The sequence below is a fragment of the Melozone crissalis genome, unplaced genomic scaffold (assembly GCF_028551555.1).
Source record: "Melozone crissalis strain CALT ecotype California unplaced genomic scaffold, PUWL_Pcris_2 ptg000007l_1, whole genome shotgun sequence".
Lineage (NCBI taxonomy): Eukaryota > Metazoa > Chordata > Aves > Passeriformes > Passerellidae > Melozone > Melozone crissalis.
The window spans coordinates 10,385,662-10,401,612 of NW_026535785.1; positions in this window are offsets into that span (position 1 = coordinate 10,385,662).

Genomic DNA, 15,951 nt, shown 5'->3' on the forward strand with positions numbered 1-15,951 from the left:
TTTTTCCACAATTTAGTTCTCAAATACTTGGCTGCAAAGGAAGCTGTAAAGCTCAAAGGCGTATTTTTTCTTAGTGTTAGCAATTAATATGCCACTAGTCTTTGCATAAATAAGTTGTCTGTTTTAAAGCAACTCAAATGGGCTATTTCATTTTATATGACTGTTAATTAAGATGTTGATTAGCCCTGCTATTGAAGCATTGAAACCCTTTCTAAAAGAAATGGCCACTGTTTCAATTTTGTTTTAATTAGTTGGACTTTGAGGTTATTTACTACAGTGTCAGCTATCAAAGTAAAGCCATTTAATTTGATGTTCAGTCCGAGGCAGGTAGCACAGAGAATTCCACATCTGCCTGTAACCACTGCCATTAACAGCAGTATGATTTAAGGTCATTTAAGAGTCATCAGCCTCACAGATGGTAAAATGCGAAGTATCTAAAAGGGAAAATAACAATTGTTGTCTTGTCAAATAAAATCCGAACATTGTATTTTTCGTGAACACCCACTGGCTTCCAGCAATTTTATCCAGAATGTGTTTCCCTTTGGGCGGAGAGTGTTAGGTCTTCCCTTTTATGTATCCTTCCATTGAGACATGCTAACCCCCTCGGGAGGTGAAACCCACCCAGATATTTGTGATTTTAAAACTTCATTTGCGTCACTTGCAACAGAGATGGATCATTATTCTGGGATAAAATCACATCCTGCACAGTGAAAATAACGGGCAACATTTGACCTGAAAAGGGAAAGAGGAAAAAAAAACCCCAACAACTTTAAAGTGTTAAAAGAAACAGACAGTGTTAAAGCTGCTTCAGGAAACAAATTCTCCCTGTAATGCAGTGTAATTATGATCTTTTCTAAGCTAAGTATAGTACCCTAGAGATTACTATAAGTAACTTATAATAGAATTTTTATTAGTGGTAGTAATTTTTTATGATAATTAGTGTAATCTGCAGCCAATAAAATCAGAAGATATATAGTTATCTCTTTTGCACCAGAAAACTAATCTTCAGACAGCTGAAACATTAGAAAAATATATTATTTTATGATTGTTATACACCTTTATGTTCTTATTATTTGGTATTTTTTTAATAGCTCTTTCTATTTAATGGTGAAAAATGTGAGGCATACTCAAGAGCAAGTATAAAGCAGCCAGCTTGGGGTAAGCATCTGGCATTTCATTTCCTTGGCAATCTTTATTCCATCTGATGTGAAACCTCATCCTTTATGGAAGTTGGTGAGTTTTAAGTATTTCTTCTAGATAATGGGTGACCCTTGCACAATCCCTGTCCTCACAGTGAGATTTTGCCTTTTCCTATTGACTGGAGAGAGAGACCTGGCTGTGCCCATGGTCTGCGTGTCTTTGGGACCCTCTTGTGCTGCTCCACAAAAAGAATGTTTTGACTCAATGCATCAGCTGCTACTGCTAAACCAATGGGTTTGCTGGAAATACAAAGAAAGAGAACAGTTCCAAATAAACCTAGGGAAGGACTAACTGCAATTCTCTGTTAGTGTTCCGAATCACACCTTCAGTTTTTCATTTGCTTCTCTGTCAGAACCCTCCAGGCTGTGTGAATGGGATGGAGCTCTCACACAGGCTGCCAAAGCTGGCATCATACATGCCTAGAATTTCTCAGGCTTGGATTCACTCAAGGCTGTTTGAATGGACATGAAGGCTATGAAAAGAGACTGATGTCTTCCAGGGATAGCATAAATTCTCCTGGACCTTTTGGAAATTTTTCCTGCAGAAGGAGGTCAGAGGACTGTTGCATTCTCTTAGGGTTTTTAGACTTGGTTTGTCCTAAATTGAGAAAGAGAAGGGGAAAAGGAAAGGGGAGAAAGTTATGGTCTCACTCCTTAGACATGCTGAGATTCGTATTCCCAGCAACTGTAGAGATGTTCATAATCTGGGTTCAAAATTTTCTATGCTTTCATGAGCTGTGACTCAATGTTGACAGCTGACACATTATGTCCTGCCTGTCACTTAGTGTCTGTTGAGATGCATGAGAGCAAGCTCAACAGAGGTTTGTCCACATTCTGCAATATCAATGCTTGCAGTTACCTGTGATCCATATTTTGAGAGTTCTCCAGTGATCATAACTAATGCAGCATGTATTAAGCTGGTTTATGTTTAAGTGTGTAGTTCACAGACCTCTTTAGACAGTCCATGAACACAAATATGTTCATCTAAAGACGAAGACATCGGTTAGGTCCCTAATAAAGGTGTTCTAATGATGTTTCCTAGATGTGTTGTTAGTACATTTTGTGTGGAAATATAATAATTGGCTGTTAAATGAGTTGTTTCCTTTGTGTCCAGGAAACCCTGACTTTGTGATGAAAATGGCCAGATTTCTTGTCTGGCTTCTGTTTTCCCCCACTGGTCTTTGGCAAAGGTTGCACTGTAGAGAGCTTCAGCCTTCAGGTAGATTCCAGTGCAGCCAGGAAGCACACAGGCTGTGAGAAAGGCACCCTGGCAGTGGATAAAGCATCAAGTTTCCATGCTGATTCCTCTGGATTCCTGTGTGCCAGCACTTAGAGACTGTTGACCGTGAGGTTTCTCTGACACTCTTGTGAACCCTCACAGGGACAGATGGATTTGCTCTTGAATGGCTCCATTCTTTTCTCTTTGTGAATAGAGCGGGCAATGGTTAATTTGCCCTGACTGCTGTCATGCACCACAGGCTTCTGCTTTGTCACCCCTCCTGCTGACCATGGCCTCAAGGGCAGGAGGTCTCATATTCTGAGAATGTGTGTACTTACTGTATGTGTCCAGCCTGCCTTTGGGGAGGAGGAGGGCTGCAGCTGAGTGCAGATGGTGCTCTTGCCCTTGCTGAGACCTAAATAAGAGGTTTCCAGCAAGCTGACTTGGTAGAAGCAACTGATGGGAGCTAGAGAAAGGAAATTCCTGTTCCCCCTACTGAGGAATCTTACCAAAAGCCATGGTAGCAAAAGTGATCAACCATGGGTTCTGCAATGTTTTGAATTCATATAGGAGACATTATAAAATTTTTCATGGGTTTATTAACTTTTAAGCTGAATTACTGAAATGCATTGTACCTAAGGCTGAAGAATATCTGGAAACTTGAATGACAAAGCAGTTTCTTTCTCATGTGGTCTCTTCAGAATATTCAAAGTTCTAAAATTGTGCAACAGCTGCCTAGAGCATTTCCAGGTACAAATAAAAATGAAGTTTTCAGCCATCAGCCCAAATAACAGAGCCTTCCTTCTTCATTCTTCATCCTATTTCTGCAGATTGGGTCAAAGAGTGTCCTTCATTTGTTATTATTTACTTAAAGGTCTCTCTTCTTTTACTGCTCTCAAAAATCACTGTGTGTTCTTCCTCCATCTTGCTGACCTTTGAGTTGCATAGCAGAACTGTTTTCCAGGATTAGTTTCTAAGAGCTGATAGGTTTGAAGGATTTTAGGCAAAAAGGTTCTATTTTCAGTTTTAGAGTCTGTGAATACTTTATTAGCAAACACTGGATTGTATGGTAATTTGTCAAGAGGTTAGAACAGATGCATAGCACCCTCCCAGATAAATAAAGCTTAATTTGTAATTTCCACACTGGCAGATCAACCTGTGTAATTTAAGTGAACTTTTATAGTTGGTGTGCAAGGGAAATACCTTTTATTTAGAATAGCAGCAGTAAATTGACAGTGTAATTTGTTCTGGGAAAATTGGTCACTGTATTCAATTGTGCATAAAAACTCACAGTCTTTTGAACAGCACCCACACGTTGTACCCTAAAAATATAAGTAATTAAAAAAAAAAAATCCAAACATTCAGATCTTTGAAGACACACCTTTCTGTGACTGGTGTTAAACTACAGGTGTTGTTTTCCTTGCTTTTCAAGGAATTTGGCATGTGCCAAACATCACATCTGGTAAAGGTTTAACTGAAAAATTGCTCATTTCTAAATTCAAATCTTATTTTTTCCAGTTTAAATGTGTATCCTGTGGCTTATGGTGTTCATCCATTCTACCACCAGGTAGGTAAAAAATCATGCTGCTTGCCTCTCAAGGTGAATATCAGATGAATTCACTGTGCTATGTAAACCACTACCTAGAAACCATAATACAAGTGAGAAATACCAGAAAGTTGGCAGTGGGGGAGGCTCTTTAAAGAAAGTTTATGCTAAAAAGATGTAAGATTAGTGACATCATTGTCAAAGATGTGAAATCTCTATCCCCTCTGGAAATACACTGGTAAGCAGACCCTGAGGAGCAGAAAAAATCAGCAGCCTAAAGCAGGGTCTGTGGCCTCAGCCAAGAAATCCAGGTCACATCTGACACCCATTGAAATCCACACTCATGAATCCAGTGGACTTTAGGTTGGATTCCTAATCACCAGAAAAATGGTTTAATTCAATGTGTCATCTCCAGGGAAGGGTGAGAAGACATCTGAGATGGAAACAGAGACAAATGACTCTTCCCTTGAGGTAACATCAGATACAGGAGAAGCTCCCCTGTGCTGCTCTGGAGTCCAACAGGTAATACCAGTTACCTTGGCCTCACTGGTGAACACCTGAAAGGTAATGCACTTTTGATGACTATAATTTCAGTGCTGAAAGCAAACAATATAAACCACATAAATTAATTGATCCCAGCATTAAATTTGACCTAACTCAACTGTATTTTGATTTTTAAGTGTTAAATGCAGTCAGAACCTCCTAAATTAAGGTGAAAAATGAAATATTTTCAGTTTGGGATTTGCCCCTTCTCTTTTCTCTGCACTTTTGGAACAGGCAGAAGACAAAACACAATTCTTCTTTGTAGTATTTCTTTCTTTTGTTCATCATTTTTTCCATCTTCCCTGAAATATCCTTAAAACACTAATGGTACATCTTTGCAGTGGGGCTTTATCCAGGAAAAAAAAAAAAGTCAAAGAATTCTAAAAATAAGAGTTCTATTACTATTTCTGATGTTAGAAACTGAGCTAATTTGTCAAATAGGATGCAGTATAAGACTATAACTTCAGCACAATGGAGAAATTATCAATAGAATAATGGATGGGAAACAAGAAGTCTTGCATGTGTGCTTTTCTCCTGAGTGGTTTCCAGATTTCACAGGCTGAGTGTAACGCTGTGTTTCTGTCTTGTAGAAGGAAAGACTAGCTCGAGGCTACAGCCGAGCTCCTTATGAACAGAAAAAGGAAGGCTGCTCCCATAATGGGTGTGAAATACTGACCTTCCAGAACAGCCATTTTAAGCAGCTTTTGGGGTTTGTTCTGCTGCGGCAAGGAAAGTGTAATTGTGCTGCCCAGCTCTGTTTGAACAAGCGAGTTGTGCACTTCACGGGAGGAATGCATGGAGTGTGCTGAAAGCACAGATACGGAAGTGTGGCCAGGAATGTGATAGAGTGGATATAAAATGAGTGAAGACAAGTGTCCTCATGCAGGCCGCGGTGGTGACGTGCATTATCTCGGCGTTATCAGGAGATAGATGTTTGCGTTCCCATGGGTCAGCGCAAGTTGTCACAGTTTCAACTTCCAGCTTTTTCTTATGGAAATAACATCACGAGGCAAAGAACATGAAAAGTCCTCTGCTTGCTTGCACCTCCACATGTGATCTTACAATGCTGAATGCTCTCTAGAGGACTTAGGGTGCAGTGTGAAAGTATGACAATTGCTTTATCAATGGTCCTTTGCTTCTATTTATAGCAACAAAGTTGATAAAAAGGTTTTATTTCACTCCTCCTTTTCCTACTCATTGTGTATCTTTGCTAGTGAGACATTTTCAAGGGGGAACGAGATATACAGAGATTTTTGTTTTATTCTTCCATTAAAAAAAAAGAATTGGGTTAGATGGAGTTCTGAGCAGTAAGGTTTTGATGCATACATTTAATGCTGCCTCTCTAGAAAGACATTGCTCTCCTGGAATGGCAAATAGCTCAAATCATTCTAGAGTGAAACAAAAACAAACAGCAGAACTTCTCCACAGCTTTTGCAGAATGCTGTTAGGTAGTTGTCATTGTTTCTGATCTGCCAGTCAACTATTAGCATTAATTAAAGGATCCCTTTAGATCTGTTCTTCAGATCCTTAACAGTCAACAGGAAGAGGAATGTGTGGCATGGAATCTTGATTCCTGTATTTACTGCATGTTATACCTGTTCCTGTGTGTGTGAATATACCATCTGATAAGGTGAAACACCCTGTATATACTAGTAATTAGTCATTAGTCATAATTTCATGTAATTATTACAGCAATTTCTGTGGTAGCTATCACGTGCCCCAGACATCTCTACTTTATGAAGCCAAATTTGTAATATTCAATGAATATATAGTTAGCCCATTGAAGTATGTTACACACTTTTGCTTTATCCTAGCCTTTTTGAGCTCTGTTGTACCTGTTTGCTCTGCAAAGGCAGTAAGAGAAGTAATGAATTTCCAAAGTTATGTATCTGTCCTAGGAAATTATTTATGTTGCAACATTTATATTTTTTTGGTAAGGTGTCAGATGTTCTGGCATTTCTCTCTTTGGGTTGTTTTTTAATTTTATTTATTTAACTGTACCCTAGCCTGTGTTAGCCTGTAAATACAGTGCTCAGAAAGGGGGGGACAAACAGCACTGCCTCGAGTTGGGTGTGCAGAGGGCAGCTTTGCTGCAAGATTTCCCACACACTGGTGTTAAAGCTTGAACAATCAGCCCCCATCCTGATTTTTTCAGTCTGGAGTATCTTCTGAGATGGGAGGGAATTGTGTCTTGTGCCAATCTGATCTGCAGGATTGCTTTGTCGCTGCAAATGAAGGGAGAATGCGATACACTTATTTTCACTTACAGCTAAAATCAAATTTGAACTCCAATCTGAAAATGAAGCTGAGGTGCCTGGGGGGTGAGGGTTTCTTGGTGGGGTTTCCTGTTTTTTAAGAAAGTCTTGTTTAAAGAAAAAAAAAATGAAAAATGAGCAGGTTAGAAATTTTTTAAAAGCAGAAAACTCCAGAATGGGGCAAGCAGCACAGAAATGCAGCCAAAATTAACTTTGTGGATTTTTATAATCCCTTAAAGTTTCAGGCTTAGAATTAGCAACCTGTAGCCCAACAGTTTCACTATGAGAAGCGACTGTCATTTATTTGTTTATACTGATAGCATCATCTCTTCATGCACTGGCAACTGGGACTTACGTGAATTTCCTTTGATATATATTTAGCCTAAAGAGTCTTAGATTAAATAAACATAAACAATCCAAATGGCTTTAAACTAATTCTCATATAAAACAAGATTTGAAAAATATGCATTGAAAGGCAATGTAAGCATTTTGCTTATGCATTTTTTGTTTTAAAAATGCAATGAATCTTTGCAGCCATAAAAGGCTCTACAGCAATACTCTGTACACCAAATGTTTGTATACTCCAGTACCATTGTAAAATGCAGGATTTACCCAATGAAAGCAGTACAGATGTTTGGCAGCCATTCCAATGAGCAAATGAGTGATCCTTGAAAAATATTGGTTTTTTCAGTTCCCTTATACTCTCAGATTGCTTTTCACACCTCAGTATTTATTGAGGTGCAACATAATTTTTCCCATGAAAAAATTAATATTTACCCACACTTCTTTTACCATGATATTTGAAATAATACAACATCGTTACTTGCTGTGCTCAGAGCAGGAGATAACTATGACAACTCCAATACCATGGCTTGATTAATATTGGATTCTTAATAACAATCTCTACACATAGATTTTTGGTAGCAAGATTAGTCATTTGTGCAGACAGTTGATTCCAAGTGAGCCAATGACTCCATGGCAACTCGGAGAGCAGCATCTGCAGAGGAAGGAGCTGGAGTTGTGTCCTTAAGTGCAGATCAGATCAAGCCTTTTAGTGGCCTTGATGCTTTGAAGATCTTTAGTGGAGCTCTCTGTGCTGTTTGTCTGGAGCACTACACTGTGCTCCAGGCCTGGAACAGCCAGAGCCTCACACACAACTTCAAAATAACAAAATGAGCAAACTACTTCTGAAAGGTAGAATATGTGCTAAATGGATAGGTATGAATAGTCTGCAGAAGCTGGAATCAAGAGGCTGATTTGCTCTGGCACACCTGCTTTGGGTGGCAGAATCCCAAAGGTGATGCTGGTGGTGAAATTGAGGGAAAGATGCTGTTGAAACCTCAATGGGATTTCTGCTTAAATGAGGATTGCAGATTTTGGCCACTATTCAGTAAAAGTTGTTTCCCCCTCCGTACTGCAGGAGGGCAGAGAGAAGTCTCACAGGGCTTGCTTTACTGCATAAAGCAGCTAAGAGTAGTTCACATCACTTTCTCATGCCTCAGGTCACTTTTGGATACACAGGGCCACCCCAGTTCATCAAGATCTTAAAAAGGGCCATCAAAGCTGTGCATTTTGCATGCATATGAAAAATCACCTGATGTTTAGGTTTTGCTTTGTCTCCAAGGGGCATACTCCAGCACTCTCAGCCCTAGTGCCCACTCCTGCCAGCATCCTGTGGCATGCTGTGCACTCAGGGTGGTAAGGGGAGGGGCAGAAAAAAAGTTTATGGCAGTGGCCATTTATTTCTTTGAACATAGAGACAAAAAGTCAGATCCAATCTTCAGCAGCTTATCTTTATGGTTTGCATCTTATTGAACCCTATTTTACTAATTCCTCCTGATTCCACATTGCCCATTAGGCATAATGTGTTCTCTATTGGAGCACTGTTTAATAGGATGCTAATTGATGGCTATCACAGCATAAGAATCAGGGGCCAGTCAGTATTTCAGATGCTGGAAATCCTAAAGCAATGGCCCATCACTAATGGCAGCGTGCTAGAATTATGAATGTTTGTCATCTCTGCCCACCTTCACTTCCTGAACCCCTCTTGCCTGGTTCAGTACAGGCTGGTTTATGAAGAGCTGCTGTTTGAGTGATGGTGGGTGGGGAAGGTGAATGGTACAAGGTTGTACAAGGCTTGTAGCCGCTTTGAAAGCCATTTCATGACAGGTGGTGCTATGGAGGCTCACTGAGTTTGCTTGTATTTGGCACTCTAAAGCTAGCCAGCACCAGGGTAACAACATGTTCAGCTATTTGTAAACCAAGCAGGGGCCTAAAAAACATTCCACTCACAAGGAAAAAATTGATTTAAAGAGGCTTGGAGTGGAGCTTGAGCATCAATGAACACTGAAGAGCCTTCTTAAACTGACACAATAAATTAGTTCAAAACAGATGACAGCCCTACAGATTACCCACCTCTTAACAAAGGAGGGGCACTCTGGTCCCCTTCACGAAAACATAGATAAAAATTTTGTTCTTCTACTCTAATGAGGCAAGCTCAGATATAAGTCAATAGAGCAATTCATTAACAAATCTAGTGAAATCCCCTGGGTTACCAGTGAGATGACAGTGAAAGTGGATGTGCTGTGAAAACTCTCCTTTGGTAGAGATGTCCATATGCTAAGGGTCAGAGAGCTGAGTGGTTTGCTCTGTTTACTATTCACCATACACATATGGCAGTTAAGGTCACTGTTATCAGACACTTTCTCTGTACACAAAACAAAATTTCCATATGGTCCATGAAAATGGATATGCTTTGCTCCCGTGCAGCTTCCCACGGCTCTGTCTTTGTGCGGCACCGGTTAGAAGTGTAAAAGAAGGGTGCCAGGGGTTACCTCGTCAGTCAATTGCGCTCCCTGCTTTGTGCATCAGTCCAATTTAGGGCAAATCTGCATCACTTTTTCCCCCTGTCTTTCAGGCACAAATGCTCATGTCAGTCTATTAGAACGTGATAGAAGTACTGATCACTGCCTCTGCATCTAAATCCTTTTGAAACCAGGATGACCTGCTGAAGAGGATTTTGAGTGGAAGGCCCTTCACAAGACTCTTTCAAATCCACATAAATAAAGCCCTTTACTGGCTTAAAATGGCCCCTCAGATTTAGCACTACAGAGCCCCTAAAAAGCACAACACGATTGTCATGGATATTACATGATGGTAACAACAACAGGCCAAGAAGACAAGTCTCCATGCTGAACAAAACTAGGCCAGACTTTTTCATGATTTGGGATACAGATTGCTGACAGCCCTGTAAATAGGCTGTTTAACCCTTTGAAAGTGAATAAAGAGTGGGGAGACAAATGCTTTCTGATAGACTTTGTGTATGTAATGGGTAAAAAAGTATACTGTAGCGTTCTGGGATTTCTGGTGCAAGATTAATACTGAAATATCTGTGTAATTACTGCAGACCTTTTGCTCCTGCAAAACCAGCCAAGCTCAGTAACCGATTGCAGGTGAATATCTTGCACAAAGGAGCTGGAGGAAGGGCTTTTACATTTTCATGTTTGGGTGCAACGTAATTCTCTCTCTCCCTCTCTTTACTATAATTTGGTGCCTCTGAAAAAAAATAGGAATGATGGGCATGTGTAACCAGCTGATGACATCTCCTCTACCATAATAGTATAACAATCTGAAGGGCATCTCGTTTATCTGCTGTTCCTATTTATTAATACATTTTTAAGCTCTCTTTCTCCCTAGGAAAGGCACTTGATAAAAATCAAATTTTAGGAATCAGTATATTACCCAAGTCTTAAGATGGCACAACTGCTGACAAAACCATCTCCTAGAAATTAAGAATTATGTATATTGCCTTCAATTTTACAAAGCTGTTTGTGTTACTACTTGAATGGCTCCCTTGTTACACACAATTTCTGAGGCTTGGCAGCCGCGTGATTTTCATAAATCCAGGTACCACTGTTTCTAACCTCTGACCGTGTTTTAGCTGTGCAGGGCCTTTTTAATTCATTTAACTCATTTTAATTGTCTTTCAGGGGAAGAGCGCTTTCTTTGGCCAGCTTAACTGGCAGGGAAAGCTGCCTGCTTGAGTACTTGCTGCCATTCAAAGAGACCACTCATGAAAATGCATGCTTGTCCTCGTAACTCCTTCAGTAACTGTAATATTTCTCCCTTACTGTTTATGTCAGAGAGTCATTACTGGAAGCTGCTGACATTTTTGACATTCAGTAGCATCACAGCACATTAGGTGGTCCTTAGATAATTTTTAGACAAAATTTACTTGTATCACATGCTCAGGCCATTACAAGCAACAGAAGTGAAACACTTCTGTGTGAAGATAAATCAGTCAGAGCCCTCATTTTTTGTGGACCTTCCTATATTATTCTATAGCTGAACAATTTTAACCAGGTGGTGCATAATGCATAATACGCTGTCTACCAAGGCTGTTCATGCTTGGGTTTTGGCTTTTGTGGAAGATCAATCTCTATTAGGGGATCTATTATCATCACTTATGTTTTACTACAATGAAATAAATAGCCAGCTGCAGTTGTTTGGCCTAATAGCTCTTAGTTTGATTGCTAGAAGTAGGAAATCAATGCAGGGTGAAAGGAAGAAACATTTTTAATAACTTACACTCCAGATATGAGATCCCCAAGTTATTACAAATTATAAGGTTAAGACCTCTTGAAAGAATCCTAGCTAGTTAAATATTTAAAACTCCTGGGTGAGAACACATGCACTAATGAGCTTCAGGCTACTAAATACCAGAATCTAGGGGGAGACATCTTGTTTTATATTAAAAAGTATTAGTGAGTACAAACTGGCCATGAGAAGTGTTTAATTAGGAATAATATTGATATGGAGAAAGCAGAGAGAGAAACAGATTACCAAATCTCATGTTCATCACTGTTAAAAGCTGGATTTGTCTGTGCAGGGAGAGAAACAAATGAAAGCAGCCCTGTATCAAATCAGACACAGTATGGTATCCTGACCCTCCTCACATCCCTCTCCACAGCCTTGGGGGAGTTGCTGGATATCTCAGACTGAATGTGGATGGAGCTTCCTACTGAGGATTCCTTTTGACGTCCATCAGGTAGAAAGTTGCCTTCGACTTTTGACCAGTATTACAAATTTAATCATTTTTGTTTGGTGAAAACTATGATGCAAATGCCAGACCAATACACATCTTGCAATTCTCTAACCCCAAACAAGAAGAGAAAGAACATCATAAATCTGAATCTCTTCCCTTGTCATCTTTTAATTCAGAATTTTAAGATTGTAAGCAACCTGTTAATTGTACCTGGCCAGGTTAAGTTTGCTCTCTTAAGAAGAATAGAAATGTCGCAATTCAGATGGTAAGTGAAGAAGGGAGTCAGGATTGACAGTAAAAATTGGCTTGACATGATTAAGCACCAGATAACATTAAGTCTTGTCACACAAATATTGTGGGAGAAGGCTTGCTGCATTGTGTGCACACATATGTATTTTATGTAAAATAGCCTCGGTCTGTCTCCTCTCTGAAACAGGGAGTGTGAGTGGGTAAACAGCTCATAGCAACAGATGAAAGGCTGACAAAGTTCAGACTCCCAGTTCAAAGGTTTCAGCAGTATGTGAAATGACAATCTCAGGTTATTTGTGTTTCCAAGCTCCTGTGTATCTGAATTGTTTGCTCATCTATGGAGGCTCACCATTATCTTATTCCTGGTTGTGTTCATCAGTGAGTGAGCTGCCTGGCTGCAGACATATCTCATAAGAAAACTTAGTAAAGCTTCATAACACCCTGCCTCTTCTCCCAAGAAGATCATAAATACTTTGTTTTAATTGTTGAGGATAAATTGCAGCAACACAAAGCGAGCATCCTGCTCACTCTGTGTGCATCTCCTGCTGCTTGGTCAGCACAGGTCCACTGTTCCATTTTTAAATCAAATTATGCTTGTGATAATATTGTCTTGAGCTTACAGTTGCTGACATGGATATCGACAAAGGCTTAGCCAGTATTTTAATAAGAAAACAAAATACAAGAAATACTCTAGAGTTTCCAGGTGGATCATTAACAAGACGCCTTGGAGGGCTGAGACTGCCAGCCAGCACAGGGAATGCATCACAGTTCGTCATACAACTTAAACTTCTTTTGACATCTAGTTATGTCGAAATGTGACTGATCACCTAGGGGTCCAGGCTCCTGTGAGGGAAAAGTTCACTGACAGACAGCGAACGAAGCTGATCTTAAATGAGAATCAAGAGAAAGCAGCATTCCAGCGTCTGACAGTCTGCAGCTGCTACCTGGGTCTGCCTAACGAAGACGAGCCTGCTCTGCTGAACAGTTATATTAGCATCTGTATGCTTCTGTCTCATTATCACACATCTGCCCACCTTTATTCGAATGAAGCTTCTTCTGATCTGACAGCTCAGGCATTGTCAGTGAATAGATATTATGGGAGCCGGGTACAGCAGCTTAGGGTGTTAGCTTTTATTTTCTAAAGACTGTTGTACAGTTTGACAGTATAATGCCACAGAGGTAAAGAAGATAATTAACATATTGGGCAGTTTCTAAACAAAGCTGAGACAGTTATACTGGCAAAAGTGCTGCTGCTGGAGCAGTATTGTTTGCACTCTGGAAACATCAAAGGCTTGCAAGATCTGCCTTTATAAACAAGAGAACAGGTATGGCATGGTCCCCACACCACAAGTAGGAGGTTTTGGGGGGCTGAGCCCACACCTAAAACTGCAAAACCTTTGGTGCTTGAAGAGCCTGTCTTGTGTGCTCAAACCTCCGCTTGCTCAGGCAAATTATCTCCCAGCATTTGAGAAGACGTGAAAAGGTGTGTGTGGAGAGGAGGCTGAGGGTCTTTTTTACTTTCCTGAATTTATTTTTACCCCACAGCACAAAGCTAAGCATTCATTTGAGCTTCACAGAGCTCATATTTGGATGGAGATTTAAGCCTTCTAAGTTAGAGATCACATGTGGGATTTTCTGGAAATGCCAAAAAAGCATATGACAGAGGTTTTGTCATTTGCTCAGTAATAGACTAGAAAGGCTTGTTAAAAAACAAACAAACAAAGGGGGAAATAGTATTTTTAGCCAACACCGTAGATGGACTGAGATTAGATGACTGAGCAAAAGGATGTTCATATTCTCTTCTGCAGATCTGAGAAAAAAATGTAGTACTGCCATGGATTACTACACAGCTTGTCTTCAGTTTTCACCAGGTCTTAGAGTCTGTATAAAATATCTGACAGTGCTGGAATTGAATGGCAACTTGACTTCCTAAATATTTGGGATATGAAGCATTTACAAAAATATAGCCTCTGAAAGTTCTCATTCTTTACATTTTTGAGAAAAATAATTACTGGAATACACTGCAGCAAGATCATCCCTGAAATCACTGTCCCTTAGAGCCTTGGTTTATGTTTTAAATGGCATAAATAATAACCTAGACCCCGCTGCCCACAAGCAATATTGTGGCCAAAAACCAGAAGTGCAGCTAGTTTGGGTGAGCTGCTCATTTACAGCCAAAATAGTGTTCCCTGTTCCTGTGGCAGTAAGCAGATTTACCCTGCTAAGAATCTAGCCCCAAATTTCTAAGAACTTATGGACTTTTCTCATTTCATTCATGGCTTTCAGTTCACTGCTTTTTCTTTGTTCTTGAGAGCACAGGGTTACACGAGTTAATGTTGAAATTACTGCTATTTTGCAACAACGCATTCAAAGTCATTTCAGCATCTGCGCTGATAAAGTGAGAACAGCTCATCCAGATTGGCCTCCAGGACCTGCACTCACCATTGCAAAGTTTGAATATAGAATTAGAATCGTTTAAAAAAAGAGAGGAGAAAAAAAAAAAAAGATAAATCCATTGTCATTCATTCTAAAAAGGCATTACAGACTGCCGACACTGTACAGAAAACTAGGAGATGTTGACCTTTTTATTATAGACTTTTCTGTGCTGTTGCCCTGCTGTCGGAGGTGCCTCCCCCGCAGCCGCGCACCCCCGCACGCACCCGCGCACACGCGCGCCCGCTCTTCAGCTCTGTGTTATCTCAAATAATTACCCTGCGCTTCTGGCTGTCCCCAGCGACTGCTGCTGCTAAAAAAGCTACTCATTGTCGGTGAGTGAAGAGGGATTTCAAACCTGCTTCTTGTGGCCCAGCAACAGCTCTTAATTAACCACTCAGGTATTGAGCCGCCTCCTCGCCCGGCTCCCATCCATATGGCAGGAACATGTCCACAGCGATAATCACTGAAGGAAATATTGTATCAAAAAAAGGGCTCGCAGAACAGAAAGCTCCTGCAAATTATTTTTAATGATTCTCCTCTTGTGAGGCGGATTATTTGTTATTTCCAGCAGCGCCAGGAAGGGGCTGTGTGGGGACAGGCAGGGCTCATCTCGCTGTCCCTGCGCCCGGCAGAGCCCCAGCCCCAGCCCTGCCCCGGCCGGGCACCCGGGCTGCCACTGAGGCCCTTCAGGCAGCCCAGAGAGCTTTCGTTCCCTATGGTTTTGATAATCCTTTGTTTCTGGTGTGACTCGCTTTCTACATGCTGGATGTGGATGTTTCCTGTGAGAAAGGCACTTGAAAAAACTTGCAGGCTTGACAGACCCAGACCCTTTCTCCTTACCCCTTGGTTTATAGTAAAGAAAACAGTGATTCGAGTTTATAAATCTAATTAAAAATGAAGTTGCATTTACATTTTAAAACCTTGCATATACCAACATACTGTGTCAAAAGATATTATGTATGATTTTACTTTGTGACAGAAACCATTACATTTAAAAATTCATTACAGCAAGGTTAGTTAGACACATGATGGATGCAGCTTTAATCCTGCCATATATTATTACAGTTAAAATGTAAATGATGAAAAATATTTTGTGCTTATCAGCATTTATGTGGAAATGTGTTTTACAGTGATATATGGTGTTATATTTCTATTATTATGATGAGAAAGAATGAAATACAAAAAGACTAAGTGTTTATTAAAACATGGTTACTTGTGATAAAATATTCTTGTTGTACATGACTTTAAACATATTTACCAAGGGCATTTGTCCAAAACAGCTGTGAAATGTGTTTGCTATGCAAATCATTCTTCGTAATTTTTTCCCCTCTGTTATACTGACTATAGCTTTTTAATAGCCTAATGTTTAAGCTATGTAAATATATTTTTATTATTTTTCATTTCAGACATTGGGGGGGATGGGGACTGGCTCTGTTTACGCACATGCATGCATTCAAATA